At 38.9% G+C, this 19,727-nt stretch overlaps 1 protein-coding gene and 1 non-coding gene across 6 annotated transcripts in view; one reads left to right on the top strand and one right to left on the bottom strand.

Annotated features, from left to right (window-relative positions):
- SMARCC1 (SWI/SNF related, matrix associated, actin dependent regulator of chromatin subfamily c member 1) overlaps nucleotides 1-19,727 on the top strand; it is a 187,467-nt gene that overhangs the window by 11,038 nt on the left and 156,702 nt on the right. The window lies entirely within an intron of this gene.
- Nucleotides 10,678-10,779, bottom strand: LOC118904642. The gene has a single exon (XR_005022089.1). It is a non-coding gene; the product is annotated as a U6 spliceosomal RNA (small nuclear RNA).

The following is a 19,727-nucleotide window of genomic DNA, read 5'->3' as shown; positions in this document are numbered from 1 at the left end:
CTGTTGCGGAGCGCAGGCTCTAGACGCACAGGCTCAGTAGTTGTGGCCCACGGGCCCAGTTGCTCCGCAGCATGTGGGATCCTCCCAGACCAGGGCTCGAACCTCTGTCCCCTGCATTGGCAGGCAGATTCTTAACCACTGCGCCACCAGGGAAGCTCCAAAATACCTATTTCTTAATATGTGATTTAAGTTATATGTATGTGTAGTATATTAGCATTATAGTAAGTACCTGCATATAATTTATAAATACATTGTTAGATATTGAGGTACTTGCTCATTTTTTAACAAATGGGAACTACTCCACTGGATAATCAGCATATTTCATTTTCTGAACTATGTGACCAATTGAGGTTTTTGGGTAACTTAAAATTAATTGAAAGTAAAAATTTGCAAGAATAGTATAAAGAACTTTCACTTTCATTTAGAATCACGAAGTTTTAGCATTTAACCACATTTGCTTTAGCATCGTCTTTTTCTCTACGTGTTCTCTTATATTATCAACTGGATTAGAGTTATCAAATCAGGAACTGGTTGAAGTTTTCATCGTTTAAAACACTGTAATATAATACTTATAGATTACATTTTATCAAGTATAAAATCATTTAGAATAAAATTTACATGTAGCTTTATATGAAGTATTATATGTAAGGTGATTCACATTGTGTTTTTGGTATTTCTAATTAGGATTGTATGAGTGTCTTAAAAAATAGTATTTACAAGGGACTTTATTTGTGGAATATTTAACTCCAGGGAAGTAAACCATTATTGTTTTTCCAGATTTTAAAAATTAGAGAAGAATATTTTTAGGAATAAACCAAAATTAAAAATAATTCATGACTTAGTGCCAGTGGGACCAGATGTACTTCTTTTTCTCTCAGAATAGTGTTTAGCTTTTTTCCAAATGAAAGGGATTGATAAAATGTGTAATGGTGTAAAACAAAAATCGAGGAGAGAGACAATAAAGCAGAGAATGTTTTAGTGAAACATGTAAGCTATTTACATAAAAAGCTTTTTTTCCTGAATAAACTGGACTGGTGTAGGAGTTCACTCTTTGGGCTGTTTTTTTGAAAATCAAAATGGAACTTTATGTACTAACTTCCTAAGTCATACTGGATATTAAACAGCTGGCTCAACATAGGGTAGGTTCTATCTAGTGCTGAGAAGTTAGAAAGATTTAGGGGGAAAAAGTACTTTGTAAGGCTAAAAATATATTGCATAGGTAAACATAATATGAATTGAAATATTTTTTACCTCCACAAGTAAAAATTCTTATTCCATAATCCCTTCAAGGCTTAGTACATTTGCATGCATAGCACAAACATAATTGTAACTACAGGCTAGACAATTTTGTATTCTACTTTTTATATTTTTATTTTATTTATTTACTAAAAAATTTTTATTAAGAGTATAGTTGATTTATAATGTTGTGTTAGTTTCAGCTGTACAGCATAGTGATTCAGTTATATATATACATATATCCATTCTTTTTCAGATTCTTTTCCCATGTAGGTTATTATAGAAAATTGAGTGGAGTTCCCTCTGCTATACAGTAGGTCCTTGTTGGTTATCTATTTTAAGTTCATTTATATCATTTTAAAATTTTATTTTATTTTATTTTATTTATTTATTTATTCATTTTGGTTGCCCTAGGTCTTAGCTGCGGCATACAGGATCTTCATTGTGGCATGTGGGATCTTTAGTTGCAGCATGCGGACTTCTTAGTTGCAGCATGAGAACTCTTAGTTGTGGCATACATGTGGGATCTTGTTCCCCAGCCAGAGATCGAACCTGGGCCCCCTGCACTGGGAGCACAGGGTCTTAGCCACTGGACCACCAGGGAAGTCCCTATATCATTTTTTAAAATTAGATTGCACATATGAGTGATATCATATGATATTTGTCTTTCTCTGTCTGACTTACTTCACTTAGTATGAAAATCTCTAGGTCCATCCATGTTGCTGCAAATGGCATGATTTCATTCTTTTTTATAGGTGAGTAATATTCCATTGTATATATATACCACATTTTCTTTATCCATCTACCTGTCAATGGATATAAAGTTGCTTCCATGTCTTGGTTATTGTAAATAGTGCTGCAGTGAACATTGGGGTGCATATATCTTTTTGAATTATGGTTTTCTTCGGATATATACACAGGAGTGGGATTGCTGGATCATGTGGTAGTTCTAATTTTAGTTTTTTAAGGAACCTCCATGCTGTTCTCCATAGTGGTTGTACCAATTTACATTCCCACCAACAGTGTAGGAGGGTTCTCTTTTCTCCACACCCTCTCCGGTATTTATTGTTTGTAGACTTTTTTTTTTTTTTTTAAATGGCTGTGTTGGGTCTTCGTTTCTGTGCGAGGGCTTTCTCTAGTTGTGGCAAGTGGGGGCCACTCTTCATCGCAGTGCGCGGGCCTCTCACTCTCGCGGCCTCTGTTATTGCGGAGCACAGGCTCCAGACGTGCAGGCTCAGTAATTGTGGCTCATGGGCCCAGTTGCTCCATGGCATGTGGGGTCTTCCCAGACCAGGGCTCGAACCCGTGTCCCCTGCATTGGCAGGCAGATTCTCAACCACTGCGCCACCAGGGAAGCCCTGTTTGTAGACTTTTTGATGATGGCCATCCTGACTGGGGTGAGGTAATACGTCATGGCAGTTTTGATCTGCATATCTCTGATAATTAGTGTGTATCCTTGCCTCCTTCGTCATGTATTAATTGACCATAGGTGCGTGGGTCGTATTCTATCTTTTAAAATAGATCATAAGGGGACTTCCCTGGTGGCGCAGTGGTTAAGAATCCGCCTGCCAATGCAGGAGACACGGGTTTGAGCCCTGGTCCGGGAAGATCCCACATGCCGCGGAGCAACTAAGCCTGTGCGCCACAACTACTGAGCCTGCGCACCACAACTACTGAAGCCCGAGCGCCTAGAGCCCATGCTCTGCAACAAGAGAAGCCACTGCAGTGAGAAGCCCGTGCACCACAATGAAGAGTAGCTCCCACTGGAAGCAACTAGAGTAAGCCCACATGCAACAACAAAGACCCAATGCAGCCAAAAATAAATAAAATTAAATCTTAAAAAAAATAATAAAATAGATCATAAGGACCTATGTTTAAAAACAGCAAAGCTCTAAGATCTAGAAGACTACTAGAAGATCAAATCAGAGTCTAAAGAAGTTGAAGATTTTAATTTTAAATACGTTGATGTTTATAAATATGTTCAAGATTTGCAACTTGTCAACACTTAAAAAATTAATTATCAGGACTTCACTTATGGTCCAGTGGGTAAGACTCTGTGCTCCCAATGCAGGGGACCCAGGTTCAATCCCTGGTTGGGGAACCAGATCCTGCATGCATGCCGCAACTAAGAGGTCACATGCCTCAACTAAGAAGTCCGCATGCCACAACTAAGAAGCCTGCGTGCTGCAACTAAGACCCGGCACAGCCAAAATAAATAAATAAATATTAAAAACGTTTTTAAAAATTATCATTTAATTTGCAACTGTGACTCTGCCATTCGCTAAATTTCAGAGTGGAGAGTCTGTCTTTTGGAACATGGGACTATAAAGAAGAATATGAGTATTGTCTATGTATTGGAAGTTAGCCCTTTAACTTTGTAGCTTAGAACTCTGATGAAAGTTGAATACAGGCAGACATTTAAGTGAATTGCGTGGGACAGTTACTTTGTGGAGGAAGCACTTAGTTTCCTTCCTTTAAACTTATTTTAAAGTATAACATACAGAAAATGAATAAAGCAGATGTTGACATAAATACTTCCAAAGAGAACACCCATTTAACCACAACCCGGGTTAGAAATAGAACATTAACACCAATCCAGAAATTCTTATGTATTCCTTCCCCAATTAGAAACCCTTTTTTCCCCGAGTTGTAGTCTTTTCTTTGCTGTCCTTTGTATGTATTACTGTGTTTGTATGTGTCTCTGAACAAGATAGTGTAGTTTTGCTTGTCTTTGAGTCTTTCTTTTTGTTTATTTATTTATTTATTTTTGGGCTGCGTTGGGTCTTTGTTGCTGCGCACAGGCTTTCTCTAGTTGAGGCGAGCGGGCGCTACTCTTCGTTGCGGTGCTTGGACTTCTCATTGCAGTGGCTTCTCTTGTTGCGGAGCACGGGCTTTAGTCACGTGGGCTTCAGTAGTTGTGGCTCACGGGCTCCAGAGAGCAGGCACAGTAGTTGTGGTGCACGGGCTTAGTTGCTCTGCGTCATGTGGGATCTTCCCAGACCAGGGCTCCAACCCGTGTCCCCTGCATTGGCAGGCGGATTCGTAACCAGTGCACCACCCAGGAAGTCCCTTGTCTTTGAATCTTACGTGAATGGAATCATATGTATTCTTTTGTGCTGTGAGCCTTAGTGGAAGTATTTGCAAACATGAAAAAAGAAATTGAGCCAAAATGGGGTAGTCCAGCGAAATGCTCAGTCATAATCCTGTAGATAAAACAAATTACTGTAGAAAAAAGAATGTCTCTGAAAAGTGTAATTAGGTAGCTTCTGGCTCTTGTCATTCACTGCCAGCAAGGGCAGTGAGCCTAAACGATCTAGCATGATCAGTTAGAGGTTGGTGGACTGCAAGGTATGGGCTGTTGTGTTGCAAGCCTGGACCTGTATGCCAGGCAGAGGACACGCTGGGCCAGGTGTTGACCAGGGCTCCAGAAAACTATCAGTATATGACTAGTGTTAATGGCAGGCCTGTAGTCCCGTCCATACCATGTGGATTCAGTAGTAGAAACCTTAGTTCACTGATATCATATTTCTCATTCATTTGGGTGATGTTTTATTTATTTATTTATTTAAACTTATTTCTTACTTTTTTTCATTTCCCTTTTTCTTTTCCCATAACGTTTCCCTCTCCAACTGTACCGAGGTATGATTGATGTACAGTAAATGTACATACTTAATATATGATGAGTTCAGATAATGAACATTTCCATCAACCCCAACAGTTTCTTCATAATCCATCTCCTTTCTACTTGTCCCGAGGCAATCACTGACATACAGATTCATTTACAGTATCATGAAATATATGTTAATGGATCCCACAGTATATATCCTTTTTTTCTTGCCTTGCTTCTTTCACTCAGCATACAGATTTTGAGATACGTATCATCTGTGTTGTTCTATTTATTGATAGTTTGTTCCTTTTTATTGTTGATTAGTATTCCATTGTAAGGATAAACTACAATTTATTTATCCTTTCACTCTTTAATGGAATTTGGGTTTCCAGCTTTATAAGTAAAGCTCCTGTCAGTGTTACTGTCCAAGTCTTTCTGTGGACATGGTTTCATTTCTCCTGAGTAAATAGGTAGGAGTGGAATGTTTGGGTCATATGGTTGGTAACATTGAACTTTTTAAGAAACTGTCAAACTCTTTTCTGAAGTGGTTGTATCATTTTAGATACCATCCAGCAGTGTATGAGTTCCAAGTTCCTTTGCATTTTTTCCAACAGTTGTTATAATTAGTCTTTAAAATTTTATCTAAAGCATTAGATTCCACTACATATCCATGGAATTTGCATAATGACTAATGATGTTAAACATCTTTTTATGTGCTTGTTGACCATTTGTACATCTTCTTTTGTGTGTTGCCTATTTAAATAACTTTTTTTTTGGTCCTCGAGACCACCCCCCACATTTAGCGAGTTGCTAGAAGGACTCATGGAACTCAGCATATAGTTACACTCAAAACTAAGATTTGGTACAGTAATGTAGTAAGTATACATAGCCTGATTACAAGGGAAAAAGACACAGGTGTAGTCTGCAGGAATCCATGCTGCAGGCTTCCTTATGCTCTCCCTCATATGAGGGGGTCACATAGAGTGCACTCTTCCCCCAGCAGTGAAAATGTGGCAGCACGTATGCAGTGTTTCTGTCCATGGAAACCTTTTGCCTAGCACATACTACAGTTCCAGACTCCCAGAAGGAAACCAGATATTTATCACAAACCTCATTGCTTGTATGAATAGTCTAGGCACAGTGAACCACTCTTCTTATTAGTTAACTGTTGACTAGTAATACTCTGAGAATCAATTTCTAGGTGCCAGCCGAAGACCAACTAGCAAGCAGGCATTACTGAGGATAGTAATCTCAGGCCTGCTGTGTTCTTTTCTGCACAGTTCTTTTTTTTTAAATAAATTTTTTAAAATTTGTATTTTTATAAATATAAGAATATAAATATATTTTTATTCTGGATACAGGTTCTTTATGATATATATATTGCAAAATTTCCTCCCAGTTTGTGATTTGACTTTTTGTTTCTTACCAGTATCTTTGTAAGAGCAAAAGTTTTAAATTTTGATAAAGCCCAATTTATCGATTGTTATGATTTGTGTTTTTTGTGTTCTAAGAAACCTTTGTATACCCCAAAGTTGCAGATTATTTCCTTTATTTCCTTCTAGAAATTTTATAGATTTAGGTTTTATATATATTGGGTTAATTTTTATGTTTAGTGTGAAGTAAGGGCTGAGGTTTTCTTTCCAGTGTGGATATCCAGTTATTTTATTTTATTTTATTTAAAAAATTTTTTACATTTAATTTTATTTATTTTTTTATACAGCAGGTTATCCAGTTATTTTAGAGCCACCGTTTGTGTTGAATTGCCTTGGCACATTGGTTGAAAATCAGTTTACCAGATGTGTTTGGGTCTGTATCTGGATTCCATTTTCTCCTCTTGATCTAAATGTCCATCTTTTTGCTCATACTAACTTTTTGATTACTATAACTTTATAATATTTCTTTTTTTCCTGATCTTTATTCTTTCTGTTTCTTTTTCTTGTGTCACTGCATTGGTTAGCACCTCTGACTCATTGAATAGAAATGGTTAAGGCAGGAATTCACACCTTATTCTAGTTCTTAGTGGAAAAACATTGTTTTGTACTGTTAAGTACAATGTTAACTGTAGGTTTTTCAAGTATGATCTTAATTCAGGTTGTGGAAATTGTCTACTATTCCTAGTTTGCTGAGAGCTTTTATTGTGAATGACTGTTGAATTTTGTCTTGTGCTTTCTGCATCTTTTGAGATGATCAGAAAGTTTTTCTCCTTTATTTTGTTAATATGGTGAATTTCAGTCATTCATTGATTTTCAGTTAGCCTGGTATTCCAAAATAAACTCTGTTTGATTATGATATATTATCCTTTTTATATATTACCAGGTTTGATTTGCTGGTATAAAAGTTTTCTTAAGATTGATTTATTTCTTCCTTGAATATTTCATAGAATTCACTAGTGAAATCATTTGGGCCTAGAGTTTTCTTTGTGGGAAGATTCTAATAACCAATTCAGTTTCTTTAACATATAGGATTAGATTCTGTTTCTTGTGTCAGTTTTGGTGAGTTGGATTTTTCAAGAAGTTTGTTAGTTTCATTTAAATTAAAGTTAACGTAAATTTCATACCATTCTCTTACCTTTTTTATAGCAGTTGTAGCTTCACAGCAAAATGGAGTAGAAGGTACCGAGATTTCCCATATACCCCCTGCCCTCACATATGGGACATGGCCCTCCCCCATTATCAAAATCTGGCTTCAGCGTGTACATTTGTTACAGTTGATTGAACTTAACATTGACACATCATTATCATCCGACATCATAATTTACTTTAGGGTTCACTCTTTTTATTTTATTTTTATTTTTGGCTGTTTTGGGTCTTCATTGCTGTGCGCAGGCTTTCTGTAGTTGGCGGCGAGCGGGGCTACTTTTCGTTGCGGTGTGCGGGCTTCTCATTGAGTTGGCTTCTCTTGTTGTGGAGTGCGGGCTCTAGGCACGCAGGCTTTAGTATTTGTGGCATGCGGGCTCAGTAGTTGTGGCTCGCAGGCTCTAGAGCGCAGGCTCAGTAGTTGTGGCGCATGGATTTAGTTGCTCCGTGGCATATGGGATCTTCCCAGACCAGGGCTTGAACCCATGTCCCCTGTGTTAGCAGGTGGATTTTTTTTTTTTTTTTAATAATTTTGGTATGTTGCTATTTTTTTTAAAATTAATTAATTATTTATTTATTTTTGGCTGTGTTGGGTCTTCGTTTCTGTGCGAGGGCTTTCTCTAGTTGCGGCAAGTGGGGGCCACTCTTCATCGCGGTGCGCGGGCCTCTCACTATCGCGGCCTCTCTTGTCGCGGAGCACAAGCTCCAGTCGCACAGGCTCAGTAGTTGTGGCTCACGGGCCTAGTTGCTCCGCGGCATGTGGGATCCTCCCAGACCAGGGCTCGAACCCGTGTCACCTGCATTGGCAGGCAGATTCTCAACCACTGCGCCATCAGGGAAGCCCCTAGCAGGCGGATTCTTAACCACTGCGCCACCTAGGAAGCCCCTTGGGGTTCACTCTTGGGGTAGGGCATTCTACAGGTTTTGACAAATGTATAAATGACATGTACCTACCATTACAGTATCACACAGGATAGTTTCACTGCCCTAAAAGTCCTGTTCCTGTTCATCCCTTCTTCTCCCACTAACCCCTGACAACCACAGATCCTTTTACTATTTCCATAGTTGTGCCTTTCCAGAGTGTCATATAATTGGAATATATAGTATATAATCTTTTCAGGTTGGCTGTTCTCAGTAATTTGCATCTAAAGTTCCTCAGTGTCCTTTCATTGCTTGCTAGCTATTTTCTTTTTAGCACTTAATAATATTCCATTCCTCTCCAGCATTGGGTTTTCTCAGTGTTCTGGGTTTGGGCCATTCTAATCAGTGTGTAGCTGTATCTCATTATTTCAGTTTGCATTTCCCTGATGGCATATAATGTGGAGCATCTTTTCATCTCCTGCATTTTTGAAGAACAGTTTTTCAGGACACAGACTTTTTGATCGACAGTTTTTCGTTGAGCATTTTATTTTATTTTATTTTATTTTATTTTATTTTTTTTTAGAACTTATTTAATGTCCCTACTAGGTAGCAAGCTTTTTTTTTTTTTTTCTTTTTTTTTTTTTTTTAATAGCTACTTTATTTATTTATTTATTCATTTTTGGCTGTGTTGGGTCCTCGGTTCGCGGGAGGGCTTTCTCTAGTTGCGGCAAGCGGGGGCCACTCCTCATCGCGGTGCGGGGACCGCTCTTCATCGCGGTGCGCGGGCCTTTCACTATCGCGGCCCCTCCCGTTGCGGGGCACAGGCACCAGACGCGCAGGCTCAGCAGTTGTGGCTCACGGGCCCAGCTGCTCCGTGGCATGTGGGATCTTCCCAGACCAGGGCTTGAACTCGCATCCCCTGCATTAGCAGGCAGACTCCCAACCACTGCGCCACCAGGGAAGCCCTTTATTTTATTTTTTAATTAATTAATTTATTTTTGGCAGCTTTGGGTCTTTGTGCTGCACACGGGCTTTCTCTAGTTGCATCGAGCGGGGGCTACTCTTCCTTTCAGTGCGCAGGCTTCTCATTGCCATGGCTTCTCTTGTTGCGGAGCACGGGCTCTAGGCGCACGGGCTTCAGTAGTTGTGGCTCCCGGGCTCTAGAGCTCAGGCTCAGTAGTTGTGGTGCACAGGTTTAGTTGCTCCGCGGCATGTGGGATCTTCCCGGACCAGGGCTCGAACCCATGTCCCCTGCATTGGCAGGTGGATTCTTAACCACTGCGCCACCAGGGAAGTCTCTCTTTCAGCATTTTAAATAGCTCCTCTTGTTGCTTTCTGGCCTCCATGGTGTCTGAATAGAAATTGGCTGTTAATCTTATTGACAGTTTCTTATATATGGTGGGTCATTTCTTTCTTGCTGCTTTTAAGAGTTTCTCTTTGTCTTCTGAAATTTTGATTATAATATGTCTTGGTGTGGATCATTTTGAGTTTATTCTGCTTCAAGTTTGTTGAATTTCATGGATGTGTAAGTACATGTCTTTCATCAAATTTGGGAAGTTTTGGCCATAATTTCTTCATGAATTTTTTGTTCTTTTCTCTCTTCATGTGTATATTGGTAAATTTGATGGTGTCCCACTGGACTGCCAGGGAATTCTCCATTCCTCATTTACTTTTATTAGAAGATGTAGTGTGTATTTTTACCCAGCGTTTTTAGTTCTTTTCAGCTGGAAGGTTGGTCTGGATACTTAGCTCAGCATGTTTTCTATAGCTTTTGGTTTTTTTTTTAATAAGAATAAAATTTTGGGCTTCCCTGGTGGCGCAGTGGTTGAGAATCCGCCTGCCAATGCAGGAGACACAGGTTCGAGCCCTGGTCCAGGAGGATCCCACATGCCGTGGAGCAACTAAGCCCATGCGCCACAACTACTGAGCCTGCACTCTAGAGCCTGTGAGCCACAACTACTGAGGCTGCGTGCTGCAGCTGTTGAAGCCCGCGTGCCTAGAGCCTGTGCTCCACAACAAGAGAAGCCACCACAATGAGAAGCCTGCACATCGCAACAAAGAGTAGCCCCCGCTCACTGCAACTAGAGAAAGCCTGTGCGCAGCAACGAAGACCCAACACAGCCAAAATAAATAAATAAATAAAATAAATACATTTAAAAAAAAGAATAAAATTTCATTTTACTTTATTTTTTTTATTGAAGTATAGTTGATTTATGCTGTGTTAATTACTGCTGTACAACAAAGTGATTCAGTTATACATATATACTTTTTTTATATTCTTTTCTGTTATGACTTATCCTGGGATATTGAATATAGTTCTCTGTGCTGCTGAATATAGTTCTCTGACCTTGTTGTTTATCCATTTTATATATAAAAGCTTACATCTGCTAACCCCCCCAAAATATGGAACACTTCACAAATTGCGAGTCATCCTTGTACAGGGGTCATGCTAATCTTCTCTGTATTGTTCCGATTTTAGTATGTGCTGCCACAGCAAGCACTCCTGTAATTTTTTTTAAAGCATTATTTTAGGTTTTGGAGATCAGCACTAAAATATGGTTGTCTTTAATCTGACTTCAGTCAGAAGTCTTGATAGACTTTAAAACCAGTTGATTTTGCCTAAAATAAAGCTCATTCATTTCTTTTTTTTTAAATTATTTATTTTTTGGGCTGTGTTGGGTCTTAGTTGCGGCACGCGGGATCTCTACTTGAGGCGCGGGCTCAGTAGTTGTGGTGCACGGGCTTAGTTGCCCTGTGGCATGTGGGATCTTAGTTCCCTGAGCAGGGATTGAACCCACATCCCCTGCATTGGAAGGTGGATTTTTAATTACTGGACCACCAAGGAGGTCCTTCATTCATTTTTTAAAAAATTTAATTTAATTTATTTATTTTTGGTTGCATTGGGTCTTTGTCACTGTATGTGGGCTTTCTCTAGTTGAGGCGAGCAGGGGCTACTCTTCATTGCGGTGCGTGGGCTTCTCATTGTGGTGGCTTCTCTTCGTTGCAGAGCATGGGCTCTAGGTGCACGGGCTTCAGTAGTTGTGACATGTGGGCTCAGTAGTTGTGGCTTTCGGGCTCTAGAGTGCACGCTCAGTAATTGTGGCGCATGGGCTTAGTTGCTCCACAGCATGTGGGATCTTCCCAGACCAGGGCTCGAACCCGCGTCCCCTGCATTGGCAGCTGGATTCTTAACCACTGTGCCACCAGGGAAGCCCCCTCATTCGTTTTTTTTCTTTTTTTTTTTATAAATGTATTTATTTTATTTGTTTATCTTTGGCTATGTTGGGTCTTCATTGCTGTGCATGGGCTTTGTCTAGTTGTGGCAAGCAGGGGCTACTCTTCGTTGAGGTGCTCAAGCTTCTCATTGCGGTGGCTTCTCTTGTTGGCGGAGCACAGGCTCTAGGAGTGCGGACTTCAGTATTTGTGGCACACGGGCTCAGTAGTTGTGGCTTGCGGGCTCTAGAGTTCAGGCTCAGTGGTTGTGGTGCATGGGCTTAGTTGCTCCACGGCATGTGGGATCTTCCCAGACCAAGGATTGAACCTGTGTCCCCTGCATTGGCAGGCGGATTCTTAACCACTGCACCACCAGGGAAGCCCTCATTCATTTCTTAAATTGAAATAATGTAAGATACCGAATCTCCACCAAATAGTTTCTTGAACCAGGTGTTATGGGAAGAGCCCTGAGCTTAGGGATTAAATAGCCATATCCTACCACTCTGCAACCTTGTGTGAAGGCACTTCGACCTGTAGTACCATTTCTGGGAATGTGTTCCTTGCCCTACTGATCCCATGGCATAGTTGTTAGAATCATATGATGTGTGATAATAAAAGCTCTTTGAGAAATTAGAAGTAGTATGTAGTACTTTAAGACATAAAAAGTAGATTGCTGACTTGTCTAGCAGAAGTGTTTTTGGTAAAAGTAAAAATGTAGATGTAAGGCATACATATTATTTAAACATTTATTATGCTAGTTTGCTATCAACTCCAGCTCTTAAGGAAGGCCCCAAAGAGCCACGTCTTCTTGTTTCTCTTCAACTTATGTTCCAGAGATAGTGTATTTTGTGTAATTGAGCTGTGAACCTGAGAACTAACAGAATGCTGTAGTGCCCTTTGAATTAAAGCCAGATTTTTCAGTTGAACATTGATAAGACTTGCTTTACCTTCTTACTCACTGCAAGTGTTTAGTATGTATTTATTGGTTGATGTACCTTTGCTGTGTTGTTAGTAACTGTCTCAAAGACAGGGAGAGTGGAAGGCTCTTTAAAAAAATAAGCTAGAGAACCGAACCGTATTTACTTTCTGAAATTGAGCTTTTCTAAAAATATCTACAAAAATGTAAAGCTCAGTATGGACTGATTTTAAAGCAACTATCAGAACTCAGTGAAATGATTATTACTCTTCAAAAGGAAATATGTTGAGGAGATTGGTACACATAGTTTCAAGGGACTATCATTAAAATATTTGGAATTGATTTTCAAATTGTCATAGGAACTTATATAGGGTTTTTATATCTATCTTTGGTGGAATGTAATGAATACTTTAAGGGTAAAATTTGTTGTCAAAGCCAGTTCTAACAAATAAGGTCATGTGATTGAACTGTGTAGTACTATTTTGGGACATTTTAAACAAGTCACAGTCTGTAGGCTATCTCTCACTGATACTTTGGAATTTCTACCCATTAAGTGTGACTGACTTCATGGCAGGAACTCTCATGAACTTGGTCAGTCTGGTGTAGAGGAAAGGATGGGAGTTTGAGGACTGTCACTTCAATGATCTGTTTCCTTTGTTTGAGTCAATAAACCATGCTTTGTGCTAAATAAATTTTAGGGAAGGGCTTCCCTGGTGGCGCAGTGGTTGAGAATCTGCCTGCCAATGCAGGGGACACAGGTTCGAGCCCTGGTCTGGGAAGATCCCACATGCTGTGGAGCAACTAGGCCCGTGAGCCGCAATTACTGAGCCTGTGCGTCTGGAGCCTGTGCTCTGCAACGAGAGAGGCCGCGATAGTGAGAGGCCCGCGCACCGCGATGAAGAGTGGCCCCCACTTGCCGCAACTAGAGAAAGCCCTCGCACAGAAACGAAGACCCAACACAGCCATAAATAAATAAATAAATAAATAAAATTAAAAAAAAAATTTTAGGGAAAAGGAAGTTAATAAGAAAAGGCTTAGAGTCGTCAGAAAAAGGAGTTGGATCTGATCCTTGGTTTTATAATTGTTCCCTTCAGAGTACCTGAGTGGCAGGAATAAATGGGTAGGTCTAAGAGGAATCTGTTGTCTTCAAATTTTTCACTTTGAACAGTTTTTCCTGATAGACTTCTTTTTGAGCTTTCTGCTCCTGAAAGTGTTCTGTGGCAAAGAAGCATTAGAAAACTAGGAATCAGTGAACATTATGGTCCCTACAGGTTTAAGTATTTTATTATTTGTATCTGAGAATGATATTGTTTTGCCAAGATCATGCTAAATTCTAGGACTTTCGGAATGGGGGGAGGAAAAGACCAAGATTAGCATGTAAGTCTGAGAAGCAAGAACAAAAGTGCTTCTGGAGACAAATCACTCATCTTAGTCACCACAGGAGTGATACTACACTCTTGGAGTGACTGGAGAAGTTCCTGATGTCCATGGGGTCCAATCTAGCAGGGAGGGCAAAACTGTAGAGCCTTCAGACTGCCGCCTGGATCTCCTTAGAACAAGGACATTGTCTTACAAATACAGTTATCAAATTTAGGAAATTTAACATTGACACAATACCATTATCTACTATATAATCTGTCTTCACATTTCACCAATTATCTCAGAAATGTTTCTTATAAGAGCTAAACCAAGATCCCACATTTTAGTTATATCTCTTTAGTCTTGATTAATTTGAAATAGTTCAGCCTGTGTCTTTGTCATTCATGACTTAAATTTTTAACCACTGGACCACCTGTTCATGACTTAAATTTTTGAAGCACACAGACAAATGTTAGATTTGTAAAATTCTTCCATGTTATTACATGTAGTTTGTTCATTCTGGTTATTGTTTAAGGGTTTGGCAAATTTTTTCTTAAAGGGACAAATGGTAAATATTTTAGGCTTGCAGGTATATGGACTCTGTCACAACTACCCAACTCTGTTGTAGCATAAAAAGCAGCCAAAGGCAATACCTACATGAGTAGGTGTGACTGTGTTCAAATGAAAATTTTAAAAATGGGCAACTTGGTCATAATTTGGCATCCCTTGCTGCATAGTATTTCACTGTGGGCATATTGCACAATTTATTAATCCATTCTACCATTGATGGGTTTTTGGGGTTATTTCCAGTTTAGGGCTATTGCAAATAGTGCTGCTGTGAATATTTTTGCATATGTCTTCTGGTAATCATAGGTATTTATGTCAGTTACACTCCCACATGTGGAATTGCTGGGTCACAGGGGGTGCATGTTCAGCTTTAGCAGATATGGCCAGTTTTCCAGAACGCTTGTGCCAATTTATACTCCCACATGCAGTGTACAGTGTACAAGGGTTCTAATACTCTACTTTCTCACCAGTGCTTGTAAGTTGTCTTTTTAATTTCAGTTTTTTGGCGGATTTGTGGTGATACACATTGTTTTGTAGTTGCTGATAACTAATGAAGTTGAGCACCCTTTTATATTTTGTACCATTGGGCTGTTCTCTTTTGTTTTTTACCAGTTTTTTAAAAAAATTAATTATTTTTGACTGCATTGGGTGTTCGTTGCTGTGCGCGGGCTTTCTCTAGTTGCGGCAAGCGGGGGCTACTCTTCGTTGCAGTGCGCGGGCTTTTCATATCAGTGGCTTCTCTTGTTGCAGAGCACGGGCTCTAGGTGCACGGGCTCCAGTAGTTGTGGCACGCAGGCTCGGTAGTTGTGGCTCGCGGGCTCTAGAGCGCGGGCTCAGTAGTTGTGGTGCACGGGCTTAGTTGCTCCGCGGCATGTGGGATCTTCTCGGATCAGGGCTTGAACCTGTGTCCCCTGCATTGACAAGCGGATTCTTAACCACTGCACCACCAGGGAAGCCCCTGATGTGTTTCTCGAAGCTGAGGATTTATATCCTTTAAAATTTCTAGGAAACTTTAGCTTTTATTCTTCTGTGTCTAGTTGTCTAATTTTCTGTCAGCTGTGCTTTTACTTTCATTGGATGTTATTTGTTCTATGGGTTACATATATATATTTCTCAAGTCTTTCTGTCTTTTTAGTGTTGTTAATCACTTTATGTGTTCTAATTTTACAAGCCCTGTCATGTTTTTTCTATTATCTGAAAATGTTAGGATTCTAATCTTGCTGTTAGCTTTGTTTGTTGACTTAAAAACACTTAATTATGTTTGAATTGTGGCCTGTCATTTCTCTTTCAGTGGAAGTTTATTTGGGAATCCTGTTGATCTGGGTTGAGAATTTGCTCATTAAGGCACTTCAGAGGACCCGCCAACTTTAGGACCAATTCTTTTTTTTTTTTTTGGCCGCACCGTGCAGTATGCGGGATCTTAGTTCCCTTATTAGGGATGCAACGTGTGCCCCGTGCATTGGGAGTGCACAGTCTTAACCACTGGACCACCAGGGAAGTCCCTAGGACCAAATCTTTTGTTAATTTGGCATGGGGTTCCTAGACTAAGTATTGATAGTGTACATCTCCAACTCAAATTATCTTGAGGCGGAAGCTTGTTTTCCTTCTTAGTTTTTAGCTGGCAGATATTTTTTCCAGCGTATCCTTTCCCTAATGGTGCAACCTGTTGATACCCTTGGTGTTATGTGTGTATGTGTGTGATAGGTGATTGTCTTAGTTCTAATGTCCTCACTTGCATAGGTCTGTAGTCTTACTTCCTGACCCTGTAGAGAAACTCAAACCCTAGCATTTAGGTTATCAAGGTTGATATTACTTACCTATTTAATCCCATTATCCTCAGCCTCCTGTCACCCTAGAATTTTAGTTTTTAACTCAACAAGATTGCCACTTTGACTTTTAGTTTGAATTTTTTTTTTCTTCTTTTATTTTTGTCCCTGGGGATTTGTTCTCCTTCTAATTCAGCTACACATTTAAAATAATGTCTGTATTTTTTATCAAACATATATTTTTAGTGGTAGAGTTTTCTGGTTATTTAGTCTGCCATATTGCTAGAGCCAGCAACACCTTTTCATCTGTAAAATGGGGTGAAGACAGTGAACTTGTGAGGAGTAAATGAGGTAATATATATAAAGTGCCTCATGGTAAATTCTCAGTAATTGGTAGTAATTATAATACTTTTTGTTCTCCTCAAGAATAAGAATACTACACCAGTGATTACCTATGATTAGAGGTGATAATTATAACACTATTATCATTTCTTTTATTAATAAACTTGGGAAATGTTTCTAGAAAGCATTATTTTAACTCAAAGCAGTTAAAATACATAAAGAAACTTATGGAATGTTTACTGTCATTGTACTTTGTGAGGTAAAAGGATTCTGGACTCTAAGTGATAGGATTTTCCCCCCATAACTGTTCTCAATTTATGAAGATGACTGTGATTTTCTGTGAACATTCTTGGTTTCTGGCTCATGTTCAGTTTCTGCTCCTTTATTCACTTCCTCACATCTGCCTTCTGGCACAGTCATTCATTGATAAACAGACCCAAACATGGCATTATAAATGTGTATATTCTACTCACACAAACGTATACCATTGTCGTCCTTTTTACTGCACGTTGGCACTACCTTGTCTTTAATGAATAAGTCAAAAAATAAAGAAATAAGGACACTACGGCACAAATTTAAAGCACTTTTAAGTATTGCAGTTAGGTTTATCTTTTTTAAGGTTTACTCAGCTCAGCAGAATTTTAAATGGGCTGTATAAATAGGTAGGATGAGACCACTTTATATACATCCAGAATAAGATTAGATTAAATTTCCAATTTAGTCAGAGATGTAACAGCTTATCAAAAGGAGTGTGGTCACACAACTGGGAATAGAAGCAGCCTGTTAGAGCTGTCCCTGACCCCCAGAGTCTCTAATTGGGGTATGCAGCTGCTTAGATAACTCACGAAAGGCAGGCTGCCTTTGCTGGCTCTGGAAGGCTCAAGTTTCGGTACCCTATTATTCTTTAGGTTTTTCAGTACTAATCAAGAGGAATTTATTCTTAACGATCTGGCTTCTTTAGAGAATGTTTAAGAACTTGAGCTCTAATATTTGAGCCACATCCAGCGGCAGCTTGAACAGGCCCTCTTCAGGGTGAGGGTAGTTGGGATGAGGATTGAATGAGGAAGTACAGTCAGGGGCCAGTGGGTGTCCCTGAGAAGTCTCTTGTCTCTGCCTCCAGCTTTCCATCCCCTGACTCTGGTCTACTACACTTTTATGTGGGTGATTCTGATACTGAGCTTGTCAGGAGGACCAGAATCCCAAATCCATTTCCATGCAAGCTCTAAGAATCCTTGATGTATGACAAGGTCCCTATTTGTTCTTTTGTTTCTTCTGCCACATCTTTAAGAATGTTTTTCTTATTGCACTTTATTACTGGAACTAGTACCCTTGACAGGTTTGTGAGTCTCCCTCTTTCCGTTTATTCAGATCTTACCATTAGAAAATTGAAGGTCTCAGTTTTCTGCCTCTTCATTCATCACTTGTCCCTATAGTTGTTGATAGAAGTTATTTTGTCTGTCTTAAGCCTATATCTGATAATATTTTAATTTCTCAAATTAATCTGTTTAGAAATTGACTATCACCTTAAATTATATATAGAGATGTTTTATTGTGATCTGCTCAATATATATTTCTCAGTAGTTTGGATCTGAATTTTTAAATGATTTTAGTACAGTAAAACTGTTGAGAAAATTTTTATGGATTACCTACATTGTCAGGTACTCCGCTGAATATTGATGTTAAAGATTTGAATAAGACACTATTTCTGTCCTCAAGGAGTTCGAATAACAGATCTATAAACCAGTCATTTCTGTATTACGCTGCGAGTGGTGTGCATGTGTGCAATAGTGATATGCCCATGTGGTTGGCAAGAACATTTTAGCTCAATCTCTGGGCGGTTCAGAGAAGGATTAGTAGGAGAACTAAGTCTCATTCTACTCTAGTAGATACCTTAGCACATCATTCTAGTTTAAGTGCCAACACTACAAAATTTTAATATACATTTTCTCAGATAAATAACAAGTTGTCAATGATAAGACTTGCACCCAGATGCTTTTGTTTAGAATATGTAATGCAGCTTTTGGGATGTACCAGGAATAGTGTTGGGCAAAAAATTAGGAACTCAGAAACCCATGTAATGTTTAAAAAGCAATGAGATAACCAGACTGATCTGTGAGGCTTACTTGGCTGTTTAATTTGGAAGAGCTCATCTTAATGATTCTTAATATTTCTTATTTTAAAACATACTATTTATTTATTTTTAATTATAAAATAAACATAACAAAATTTACCATTTTAGTCATTTTTAAGTGTATAGTTCAGTGGCATTAAGTACATTTATGTTGTTGTGTGACTGTTACTACTATCCATCACCAGAACTTTGTCATTTTCCTAAATTGAAAACTCTGTACCCGTGAAACAATAACTTCCATTCCTCTCTCTCTCCAGATCCTACCAACCACCATTCTGTTTTTGTCTCTCTTAATATTTGATATCATATGTTTTTTTCATTATATTATTTTGTAATAATAGTTTTCAAAGGAAAAAATGAATGGTATATTTTTAACACTTCATCTTTTTTTTTTTTTACTGGTTTATATTTATTTTATTTATTTATTTTCTTTATCTTTTTGGCTGTCGGGTCTTAGTTGTGGCATGCGGGATCTTTGTTGCAGCATGCAGGATCTTTCATTGCGGTGTGGGCTCTTCTTTGTGGTGTGTGGACTTCTCTCTGGTTGTGGTGCGTGGTTTCTAGAGCGTGTGGGCTCTGTAGTTTGTGGCATGTGGGCTCTCTCTTTGAGGCACGTGCGCTCAGTAGTTGTGGCATGTGGACTTAGTTGCCCCGTGGCACGTGGGATCTTAGTTCCCCGACAAGGGATCGAACGAACCCACGTCCCCTGCATTGGAAGGTGGATTCTTAACCACTGGACCACCAGGGAAGTCCCTAACACTTTATCTTATTAGCCTATTTGATGATCACATTTATATTAAATTTTTACTTCCAAAATATGGAAGTTATTCAGCATTTGATTTATTTGAGCTCTGCTTTTATAATCCATAAAGTGCAAATCTTTTTTAAATTGTTGCACAGATTTTAGCTATAACTTAAATGCATAGTTAAATATAGTTATACCATGTTTCAGTGGTCATTAAAATATTTTAAGAGTTCAGTTACAATTTTTCTAAAATTTAATGTCAGGAACCTAAATTGGAAAAAAAACCTAATGTATACTAATATTTCTTATTCAACAGGAGAACCATATTGGAAATTGTGTGTTACTGGAATTTTCCACATTTTGAAAATCAAATTTTAAATTTACCAGTAGAGTTTTGTAGTATATCAG

This window comes from Balaenoptera musculus, chromosome 11 (genome assembly GCF_009873245.2).
Source record: "Balaenoptera musculus isolate JJ_BM4_2016_0621 chromosome 11, mBalMus1.pri.v3, whole genome shotgun sequence".
Lineage (NCBI taxonomy): Eukaryota > Metazoa > Chordata > Mammalia > Artiodactyla > Balaenopteridae > Balaenoptera > Balaenoptera musculus.
Note: the sequence above shows the minus strand (reverse complement) of the source record. Positions and strands in the feature narration are given on the sequence as shown.